Source organism: Cinclus cinclus, chromosome 3 (genome assembly GCF_963662255.1).
Source record: "Cinclus cinclus chromosome 3, bCinCin1.1, whole genome shotgun sequence".
NCBI classification, from domain to species: domain Eukaryota; kingdom Metazoa; phylum Chordata; class Aves; order Passeriformes; family Cinclidae; genus Cinclus; species Cinclus cinclus.
In genome coordinates this window covers 110943823-110955781 of record NC_085048.1, presented here as the reverse complement: position 1 = coordinate 110955781, position 11959 = coordinate 110943823, and positions in this window count along the sequence as shown.

Sequence of the window (11959 nt, the reverse complement as noted above, 5' to 3'; positions counted from 1 at the left end):
GGCTTGTTTCTCACTCACTCCACTCCACCTCCACATTCCCCAGAAAAGGAGCAGCAGGGTGTCCCATAAGATTCCACGCCTGGGAAAGAACAGTTGAAACTCTGCCTTTTCCCAGAATCCCCTACCAAAAACAATGCCCACTACAGCAACATGTTATTTAAAAGGTGTAAACAACTCTGTCTCTCAGCACTTGCTCTAGGCAGCCCTGAGCTACAGAAAGGTGTGTGAGGCATCAGGGCTGCAGCACAGGGCTGCTGACCGATCCCATGGGCACCCCTGAGAGTCACCGGGACCCCCCACACCTGCAGAAGCTCTCTTGTACCTCAAAGGGCACCAAACAAAAAGGGGGAAGAGGAAGCAGAAGAGAATTGCAAAGCAAATGTGACTGCACAAAGAGATGCATGTGGCAGATTTTTCATGCTTATCCCATTGTGAATGGAGTCCGTACCCCTGTGTGAATGAAGCATCCAACAGTGAGTTTATGCTAACCCCGATATCACAACCAATATCACCAAAAACTTAACCAGCATCACCTAACATTCGTAGGGTTATCACCTCTGGGCCTCCTTCTCTCTGTGTCTAATTGTGGGACACATGTTGAGTATTGGCAAAACACCTCCAGCCCATATGAAGCAGTGAGAAGAAAAAAGTTGAATTCAAAAAGTCCAAGATTCCTAGAGGGTTTCATTGCTTTCTCCTTCCCTTCTGCCATGAGCCTTTCAGGAGTAAAGACAGGCTGGGGATTTGAAAGCACAAATCAGTCCATTTCTCAGAAAGAGTGACTCCCTGGAGCTGCTTCTGGGACTCACATGCAGGAGGTCACAGGGAGACCCTGTCACCTGCCATTGCTGTCAGCACTGGGAGCAGAGAGAAATCTTACTCAGTCCCACTGGGCCAGTGCCCCAAGGCACCCAAATCTCTACACTCAAAACTGCTGCCATCCTGCTGCTGCCTTCAGCCAGCAAATCATCTCATCCCACAGCTTCCTCTCTTCCCTCAAGACTTCCTTTGCAGCTCCATGGAGCAGCAGGCAAAGCGAGGGAGCAGCACAAAGCGGCAGCAGCTGGAGCACAGCTGCAGACCGAGGCCAAGCAAAGGCTGCTCTCAAATCTTGATCCTCTCACTGCTCTGGAGTGGTTTCAGCAGAGTCCTTTGCCCTCTGGGCTGTCGGGGCTCAGAGGCACTGGCAAGATCCACTTGTAAGCTTCCTTAACGCTAAGAGGGAGACAGAGTGACCGGGGCCTTTCTTACCAGTCATCGCTGCCCAGCCAGGAGAGTGCCTGGAGCAAGGACTGCTGTGGGTCAGCAGAGGCTGTGTCCTTGTGCCCACGCTCACGGAGCAGCTCCTGTCGGCGCTCGGCACCAGTGGCCGTCTGCGAGGTCACTGTGAGGAGAGGGTCAGCCCTGAGCGCTGCAGCCCCGGGCAAGGCACCCCGCCATGGAGCGGCCTGCAGCCCCAGCTCCCAGCCAGGCTTCCATGTGCTGCAAACTGGCACTGCCTCACACACCTCCCTGCTGTCTGCCTCCTTGGGCTCCTTGCTTTCTCCCAGCCCCCCCCAACTGGGCACAGCTCCAGGCTAAACCTGACCATTGCCCACACAGTGCCAGCTCCCAAGTGCCACAGGTAGCACAGCCAGCGGCAGGTTCCTGAGGCCGCAGAGCTCCCACTCCCTGCCAGACAGGGACGACCAGTGGGAATGGCTACACCTAGAGGGAACCCCCCAGGGGCCTCTCTTGTCCCAGCGCCCTCATTTCCCCCAGCCCTGAGGACTGAGGCACTCTGCAACTCCCTGAGGAAATTCCTGCAGCTGCCCTGCCACAGCACCAAGCCAAGCCGGAACAACCCAGGCTCAATTCTGGTCAGTTCTCAACGTGGAAGTAGCATCAGTAGAAAAGAGCATTCCAATTATTATTCCTTGCTCCCTTCTTTTTATCTCACCCTAGTTGGGATGATAGCACAGGCAACCTTGGAGCACCAGGCAGCCCCTCCTGACTGTCACCTCCTACCAGCAGCCACTGTGTTTGGCTGCAGTGACACAGGAGGCTCTGCTTGTTTCCTCTTGGAATTGCAGGCCATGGGATGGTGGCAGCCAGGAGCCATTGATCGCTTCAGGGAGCAGCAGCACGACTGTACCAAGGCACTGACTGCCATGCAGAGACAACCCTTACTAGGATAGCAGAAAAGCTGGCTGCAGACCCAGACAGCAGCACAGGCAGAGGGCCCCGATGGGGAGTGGTCAACTGATGGTGGTGGTACTCGTAGGTGCACAGTGAGCACACCCTGGCACACTGCCCCCAGCTCCTCTCTGCACTTACAGCTGTCTCCTGGCACCAGCGCTGTAGTTTGGATTATCAGGATGGACAAAAGCCCGAGCTTAGGCCTTTACCTCTACTTTATTCAGCTCAACTTTCCAATGCATCTCTAAGAACCGACTACGGCAAGACAACCAAGCTGGAGGAACTCAAAAGTGGATTTGGTGCTCATTCCCGGACTGGCTATTGACCAAAGAGCCCAGTTGTGCTGGCTGAGGCAGGAGGCACTTTGTGCTCCTTTTGCAAGGAAATAACTATATGGGAAAAAGCTGCCACAGAGCAGACTTACCTGAGGAGTTGCATGGGACACTGCCTTCCTCTTGGATGATGGGCATAGTGGGCAGTAAGGGCATCTTGTCCTGCTTCCTCAAGACCTTCTTCTTCAAGGCATTACCAGGGTGTTTTCTCTGCACACTGGAAGCTGTGCCATTGACAGCTGCTTGGCTGAGGCCTGCAGGGACCAAAGAGGAGCTTGTAAGTGGAGGGTGCTGGACAGGGTCACTATGGAAAGGGCCAGAAAATTTGCTGGAGCTGGGTAACATCTCTGTGTTATCCCAAAGAACTTCAAGTAGAACACTGGCACGCTAGTATGGGACAAGGATCATACAATCACCCAGGAAAACCTACAACAATTTTGGTGGGAAGGCCCCTTTAACCACCATCTAGTCCAACCCCTGGGAAACGGAACATCTTCATCTGGATCAGGTTCCTCAGAGCCCCATGTAAACTGGCCTCGAACACCTTCATAGATAAATCAACAACAGCTTCTCTGGAAAAACCCTTGCAGCATTTCATTGCCTTCATTATAAAATAAATTCTACCTAATATCTAATCTAAATCTACCTTCTTCCAGTTTAAAAATCAAACTGCAGTGATGCTTCCCCTAAGAAACAAGGAGAAGCCAGTGTTGCTATGCTTTCGTTTTCCTGTTTCAGAGGCAGGCTGGGCAAGTTCCCAAAAGAAAGTGCAGATAAGCTTGGGTGGTGCCCTGGGGCTGAGTGCTGCCCCCGAAGGTCCCTGCTGCCGCCCTCGGGGCAGCGCACACAGCGCTGCAGCCAGAGCCCCTCAGCCGGGATTCACTGGGGAATGCTGCTTGCTCCTGGGGCTACAACAGAAGCACTGCCTCAGGGCTTCAGCACAGCTCTACAGTGCCAGCTCCTTGGAGGGGAGTGGCTCGAGAAGGATCTCTGGTCTTTTCATCAGAAGGTGCTGAATTTGGTTTCTTCCAGGTTGCACCTTGGTGGAAAAGCATTCTTCTGCATTCACATTGCCTGGAAGCTGCTCTTCAGAACAGAGTCTGAAGGGCAGGCGACTTTCCAAGACTGAATTTTCTACTCTGAAAGATTTTAGAGGTGAAGGTGGGAAGCTGATACTCTGTTACTAAGTGAGGCCATGGGCAAGACAATTAATGCCTCTGTGTTTTTCTCTGCAAAATGGAAATCATTCCTATGCAAGCTTCCACTCAGATGCAAGTGCAACAGCCCCCCAGTCTGATTGCAACACTGTGCAGAGGGTAAGGAAGAGCTCAAAAAGAACCAGCAGTGTAGACACCACTTACTTGCTTCAGCTGCATCCCTGGGCTCAACTCTCAGTGGAGGCAGCTTTAAGGATGATAAAATTTCATTCCTCTTCTTCATCTCATTCTCAAAAATCTCAGTTTTCTTCTGCTCTAACTTCTTTTCAGCCAACTTGCACAATGAAGAACGAACCTAGTTGCAATGGAAATACATCACAGACTGTAAGCAGAGACACACAAACCAGGCACATCATCTCATTGGGAGCATAGAGTCCACAGAGTGCCACAGACATTAATCCAGCTCCATATGCATTCCAATAGTTTCAGGAGAATGTCTCCCATCCTCACCTTGGCAATTATACACAGTGAGGTGGAACACTTTAGTGCCACAGCCTTACTCTGCTCCAACTGTGACAGGAAACCCTACTTGAAACATGGAAGTCATAGGAATGCTCCAAGACAAAGGAAGAGCTCCCATGAGCAGGCAGTTCAGCTCCTACAGGCCAGGGCAGGAGAATAAAAGCCATGTGCATTATGCAGCAAGGAGGGGTAATTGGCTGATGCTTAACACTTATGGCCAGGAAGTGCAGCTGTTTGTCACTTCCTGGCTTCTGAAGGACTCAGCTCTGAAGGACTCTCAACGACTTGGTCTCTGAGACCAGGAGACCAAAAGGAGGAGGGAGTCATGTGAAAACAATTTGGAGGAACATGGATATTAAGGAGCAGAAAATGTGAGAATGAGAGGGCTGTGAGATACAGCCAGAAAGGTAACCAGGAGACATCAATCTGTCCCGTTTTTATTTTGAAGCCTTGCTTATACTCAACGTTAGCATCTTTGCTTCTCTGCTTCTGAGGGTGCCCTTTGCCCACATTCACTGGTTTACAGTTTGCTCTGCCAATCAGAACTTCTCTAAAATGGCCTTTGCATATAAAGAATGCTTCGGGCATGACCTTGGCACCATCTCCATGCAGTGACTTTGGCACCACTGGAAGTAGCCAAGCAATTGCTCAGTAGCCGTCAAATATATTCCCAAGACAATCCCCAACCCCCAAGAGTGGAGGATCATGGTTTTCAGAGGCATTTTGGGCCAAGCACTAAACAGCCACTGGAATGGAAGTCTGCTCATCCCTGTTCTTATCCCTTACCTTTCCAAAGCCCTCTCTCAGGTCTCTGTCACTTGTTAGACCAGGACTGCTGGGATGATCCATCTCCTTGAGCTGGCTCAGTGGGAGGCCTAGTACTGGAAGCAAAGGTTCCTGTAAATCTCTGGCACACTTCAATTGCCCAAAAATGTCATGCTTGGCAACAGGCAAGACAGCTTCCAGATTACAGAGCTCTAACAGGGCACAGAGATGGTGCATGAGAGCAGCAAGGTACATATGCCTAGACCCTCTCCCAGTGGATGGGCTCCTGGAAGGAGACATGACATTATTCTGTGGGCCAGCAGACTGAAACCTGCTGCCTCAGCCCCTGGTTGCTGGAGAGCCTCTGTGTTTGATAGAGAAGGGCAGAGATGGAGATTGCTCTTGACAGAGATTCTTATCTGCCCTTATGCTGATTTTAGTAAACATCTTTCTGGTTCCTAAAAGTAGTCCCAGGTTCTAAACCTGTATGCTTTCAGATCAACATTTTGGGGCAGCAGGGAACCCAGAGCCCTGTGCTTCCCAGCAATGGCTCAGCTGCACATGCAGCCTCCTGCTCCTCTCCCTGCCCCACAGCTCAGCAGCCCTACAGCTCCACGGGGCACTGGCAGCAGCACAGCTCATGGCAGGGGGCACCTGCAGGGCACAACTGCTCCCTGGCAATGTGCACAGGCTCTCCAGGCTGGCACAAGACCCTTCCTCCCACCAGAGAGCGGCCCAGCTCCCACCTTACCTCTGTGGGAGGCTGAGCCATGCTGGTCCGTCCCCTTGTCCTCCTCCCTGGCAGCGACCCTGGGGACAGCGCTGCTCAGCTGCCTCTGCCGGGGCTCCTGGGCCAAGGCCCCCTGAGCCGGCCGGGAGCCCACACCTCCATTCCCAACGCTGGGCTTCCGCATGCAGGTCTCCAATCTGAGCAATTCATCGTTTTTCCTTGGGAGCAGAGGCATCCCAGCTCCTGTCACACACCAAGAGCTCTTTCCCTTCATCCTCTGGTTTTGTGTCGTAGACTCAGAAGGATCTGTAGATCAAGTACAGGAAAAGAAGTGAGTTAATTGAACTCACTCCTTTACAATCAACTCATCTAATGGGTAGCGAATTCAAACTTTATTTTTTTGACTGCAAACATTTGTTGTTTCTTTATTTTTCATGAATCTAGCATAATTTGAATTTCTCTGAACAATGTGGAGCTGGCAAGCCAGGAGAGATGGGTTCTATGCCTGTTGCCTCCCCACTACTCCAGGAATCATTTCCTTCCAAAGAGTTGGAAACTCCCACTGGTCTCTGGAATTTGACACTGTCTAGGAAGTGATTGTTTGCCAATCCTGTAATCAGGGCCATTGTTTCTGTAACTCCCACTCAATTCTATTATAGGTTTTACACTTCTGTGTTTTCTTTATTTCTCTTTAAAACAAAGGAATTGCTGGTACACAAACTTTGGCACCACATGTTAGATGCAAAAGAAGCTTTGCTTTCCCAATTAGATGTCCTCAGGAATATGCAAGCCCCTCACTGAAGGGAATAAAGAGATCATCCAGAAGTTTCACTTTTGTTCTACTTCACTCTTGGAGGACTTTATTCCCTACCTTCTTTCCTGCAGAAACACCCAAGCCCAACATAGATATGACCTGTCTCAAAAAATTTCTGATCACGGCAGATACTGACAAATTAGATTTTGTCTAATGGCGGGTCATTCTCAAATACTCTCCAACACAGCTCTTAGAACTATTTCTTTACATGGCTTCACAGGGGATAAAATCATGTAGCAGCCAAGCAGTAGGGGAAGAATAAGTGCCTCATACCAAGATTTTATTTCCCTTGTAGGATGTCAGGACAATTACAAAACTACAACCGGTAAGGGTTAATGCTATAGCTAATTTCTAGTCCAGAATAAATCCAGCAAAAATGCCACCTTACTTATTGAGCAATACTTCTCCCTAGCTGCATTAAGCATTCCAGCTGCATATCACCAATTAAGGAGTCATTCCAAAGGGCCTCTGCCCAGGATTTGGCAGAACTAATCCTGAGCAAAGGGGCCTGGGCATCTGATCCCTTTTTCTGCATCAGCACAACTGTTTCTTCAAATCTCATCTCTCCTATCATGACATGCCCCAAAATGGCAAAGGAACAACAACAACAGTCTTTGCTGGAGGCTTTCAACTCAAAGGCATTGGCTGGCACAGACGCACCAGAGACCGCAGTTTGTCTGGCACAATTCTACTTGTCAGGGATCAGGCAAGGCAGGGACAGGGGGACGAGGCAGAAGGCATCTCCTCCCCCAGCCTCAGCCTGCAACACTGACACAGGCAGAGGCAGTGGGGCAAGAGATTTGCCATGGTGAACCTGCCATAGGTGGCTTTGGGCTTGTGCTGTCAGAGGATGACAAACTCAGACCCTGCATATGCTGCATCCATTTGGAATTGTCCTTCTCCTGAAATGCAAAATTCAACAGGATTTTCTGTCATAGGAGGTTTCCTGATTTCCCCCTGTGCAAAACCAGGCGGTGTCCATGAATCTGCCTTAGATCTCAAAGAGTCCAGCTGAGAAATTGCCCAAAGGAAAGGTTTTCTCCTTGAAGGGCAGGAGGAAGGAAAGGGAACATTTCTCATTTCCTGCTAAATGAGGATTTCCTTCTTTTTCTCTCCTAATTGAAACACTACAAAAGCTGCAGGGAGATAAAATCCAAATGCAGGATGGAGAAGAATGTTTTCTTTTCCCACACTACAATACCAGTGCCCCAAAGTACCACTCTAGCTCCTGCCACTCAACACTTCACAATGCAGGAATTTTCATTGTACCACCGGAGCGCACTCCCAGTAACTGGGCTCTGGGACAGTCCACTGAGGCCATCAAGGAATTGAAACAAATTTAAAGAAATTCTTAAAACCATGGTTCATAACCAAGTTTTCAAGATGTCACCTCTGATTCAATATGCCAATGGTCATTTTAGGACAGACATGCCCTGTACCTACCTGCATGTTCAGACTTCTCTTTGATGCTGCCGCTCGGTCTTGGCCTTGAGAAAGGGAGAACAAAAGCACATATGAGGAGGGAGAAAGAGAAGGGAGGGAAGAGGTGTAGCATGAGAGGAGGCAATCTTTCCTAGCTTGTTCACTCTGATGAAGGAGGAAATGCAAGAGACATCAAGCCAACAAGATGCAAAGCTGATTAATTGTCCTTAAGCTTTCAGTTGCTGCAGTCAGACAGAGCTGGCCAAGCTCCAGCTGAAACACAGCAGTCATTCTCCAACTTGCATCATAACTCCCCAATTGTGGTGTCTCTCCTTTTGAAACCTGGGGGGCTCCTACAGCCTCTCTGAAGCAGCAAAGGTTGCTAAGCTGAGACACGAGTCTGTATGGAGGGCAGCTACTTTGGTTCTGCTGACAAAGCTTGGCTTTGCCTGCTCATGCCTTGCGCTGGTGCCAGTCTCGTGCTACATGTGGTCAGAGCACTGGAGTGTTCTGAGAAGGATATTCCACCTCCTTGCTTTTTGAATAAGAAAACTACTTTTTCCAACTCAGCTGATAGCCAAGGATATTCAGATTGCACTTTCAAAGCCCTACCTAAGCTCTTCAATAGGAATGATACTCCTGAGTCCTTCTTTCTTCTTATTTATCCTTCTTTCTAACTCAGATAAGCATGACAGCTACATTTTATCACACGTTTCCAAACCAATCTTTCCATCAGGTACAGTGCTAGAACTCTTCTCTAGCACCATGACCTCTTGGATTTTAAATCCAGGCCTCTATATTAAACACTGATTAAATCGTACATCTATAACCCAAAACCTCCCTGGAATCTCAGTTCACAGTGGAGGCCAAGGAAGATAGAAGTTATGCCTGACATTGTCTTTGGGATCCCTTCCCTTCCAAACAGATGCCAACCCACAGAGATGTCCAGAATCTGACAATAACTCCCAGGAGGTAATTGCTTTCCTAAGCTAGATTTCATGGCCTTTCTATTTGCAACTCCCACTGAGTTCTGGATTGGGTTTTATGTGCTGTTTATATTTCTCTTTACAACAAAGGAATGTTGCAACATGAACAACAGCACCCCGTGTTAAAAGTAAAAAAAGCAATACTAGAATTCGCAGACCCCTCTCCAGCAGCCAATATTTCTACAAGCATATGCTTGTGGGTGCTGAAGGTGGCAGTCACGGATTATAGTATTCTATCATCTTCAGGAGACAGACCCATGCAATACAGTTCCCAAATGACACCACAAACATTACAGAGGGAATCAATACCAAGCCCAGCAGAGGACCCATCTTCAGATGCTTTTAAGCCCTGCCTCCTCTTCCCCACCACCACCACCTCTGCCCTTGTGACATGCGGTGTGGGGTTTGACATGGAGCTGGATCATCACGGATGGGCCAAATGGTGAATACACAGAGGTTTCCCTAAGTACATGGGAGAGAGCTGACTGTGCAAAGGAACCTCACAAGATGGCAAGAGGGAGCTGAACAGCAGAGTGGAGCAGCAGACACCTTGGCTTACCTCATCTCCTGGGACTCTTGGACATCCAGCTGCACAGAGCTGAGCAGAGACCCTGCAGCACTGCCAACACGGGGACTGACTGCCTTGGGTATAGGGGGGATCAAAGGCAGCCCCAATGACCCCTTCTTCATATCCCCACCTCTGGGATACAGCAAGGATGCCTGGAAAGAGTGGTACACAGTGCTCAAATATAGCATCCAGCCTTGCCCTCATTCATGACTCAAGACAGTTACACATGCCCTGACAGGAAAAGTCAATATCATATATAGCAGATTGTCCTAGGAAGGGGAAGGGTGGCATAGGAAAGGGAATTGGTGAGGGAGAGACCATCCCAGCAGGAATCCACATGGTTGGCATCAGCATGTTCTGCAGTGCCACTGCCTCCACTGGCCTTTTGGATGGTATGGGAATGGGTTCAGATCACTGTTCTCTCCCTGTCTCTTAGGCACCTCACAGCCAGTGCTGATCTCCAGCTAAGTCCCCACAAAGCCATTCTGCAGGATGTCAGAACCTGCTTTTCTCAAACCCCTCAATTCTTCTGCTGCTGCCCTTCCCTCTTACAGTTGCCCAGCAGCCTTTCAGCCCAGAAGCTGCTGAGCTCTCGCGATGCTCCGTGCTCTCCAGCTCCCACACCTCCATCATCTCAGGCTCACTGGCATTTAGGAAGTTCAGCAGAGCTCCCTGCCCTGCTGTTCTCTGCAAGGTCTCTGCTTGCCCAAGTTGCTCCAGGGCCCCCATGCCATGACCAGGAAGGAGGGTGGAGGTAGGAGGGGCAGGTGCACACCATTCTTTAAGTGTCCCTTCCTTTCTGGCACAACTAAAGCTCCAAATCAAGTCCTCTTCAAACTACAGTTAAAGGACCACATCCTGTCAGGGATACACTGGGCCCTTCCTCAGCAAGGCTGGAATCAAGTACATCAGCCTTTGATTGGACATTCTGTTTGCCAGAGCTGTTGCTCATTTGCCTCCTCCTGCACCCCATGGCAAACCCAGAACAACTGCAGGTGCTGGCCCTGCTGCAAAGGCAATCGTGTGCCTGGGCTTGGGGCTGCTCTCCCCATGGCCACCTCCCATCCCTTCCCTCTGGACAAAGCCATGCCACAGCACACAGCTGCCCAGAAGCTGAAGAAATCTAGAAATAGCATCAGAGACAACTGTGTAGGAGGCCATGGCTGTACAACTCAAACGCTGTGTCAACCTGGAACTGACTTTGCAGGACTGCCTGTTCCAGCAAACTCCTTTTTCCATCCCCACCAGACAGAGCTGATGGAAACCACCACCAAGACATAGACATGGTTCACAGATACCCGTGGGTTACTGAATGCAGGAGGATTGCTTAGCTGGAGCAGACAACTTTAGCAGCGCTGCCTTCTTGTTGGTGTTTTCTCAGCTACAAGACAAAGGAGCAACCATGACAGAACCCAGAAATCATTCAAAGCACTCTCCTGCTATAGATACACAGTGAGGACTTGAAATCTGCACTACACACCCATTTGCAAAGACAGCCTGAAGTGCAGAGTCCAGCTGAGACCTTCCTTTACTCAGGGGTTTCCCTTGCCTCACACCATAGGAAAAAGTCTGAAAACTCTGCCTGCAGCACATAATCTGAAAATCTATCACATGGACTTATCTTGGTCTTCTTACCTTATGCATTTTTCCCTCTGAATCCAGCTCCTGCTTGTTCTTACTGTCACTGGTGCTGCTGCCATTTTTCCCACCCTCCTGCTCCACACTGCAGATTTTAATTGGTTTAGAAGAAGGATAGCTCTTCTGGATGGGAGGCAACGGTTTAGAGGGAGGGAGCATGGAGGGAGATGGCCGGAACAACTTGGAAAACATGAACCTAGTCAGGCCTGCAATGTGGAGACATAAAATAGAACAGAGGCTGAGATGCAAAGCTAAAGCATCTAAAGCTCCATATACCATGGAACACATTTCCTCAAAACTTCTAAACAGCTGCACAGGGAAACATGCACGTAACAGCAGCCACGTGAGGCAGGCCAGGGGCACACCCTGAGCCACTTCGCAGAGTAACCAGGGGAACTCCATGGCTTCTGGGCTGCTCTGGGACAGCAGGGAGCCCTGTGCTTCCCAGCAATGGCTCAGCTGCACATGCAGCCTCCTGCTCCTCTCCCTGCCCCACAGCTCAGCAGCCCTACAGCTCCACGGGGCACTGGCAGCAGCACAGCTCATGGCAGGGGGCACCTGCAGGGCACAACTGCTCCCTGGCAATGTGCACAGGCTCTCCAGGCTGGCACAAGACCCTTCCTCCCACCAGAGAGCGGCCCAGCTCCCACCTTACCTCGGTGGGAGGCTGAGCCATGCTCACAAGGGAACAAGTGAGTTAGGTGAACTCCCACCTGTAGAACCAATATATCTAATGGATGAGGCAACCAAGGGGTCTTTTTAGTTATTCAGAAAATTGCTTTGCTTTTATTTTTCAGGAAATTAGTATCACTTTAATTACTCTGAACAGTATGGTGCTAGCAAGCCA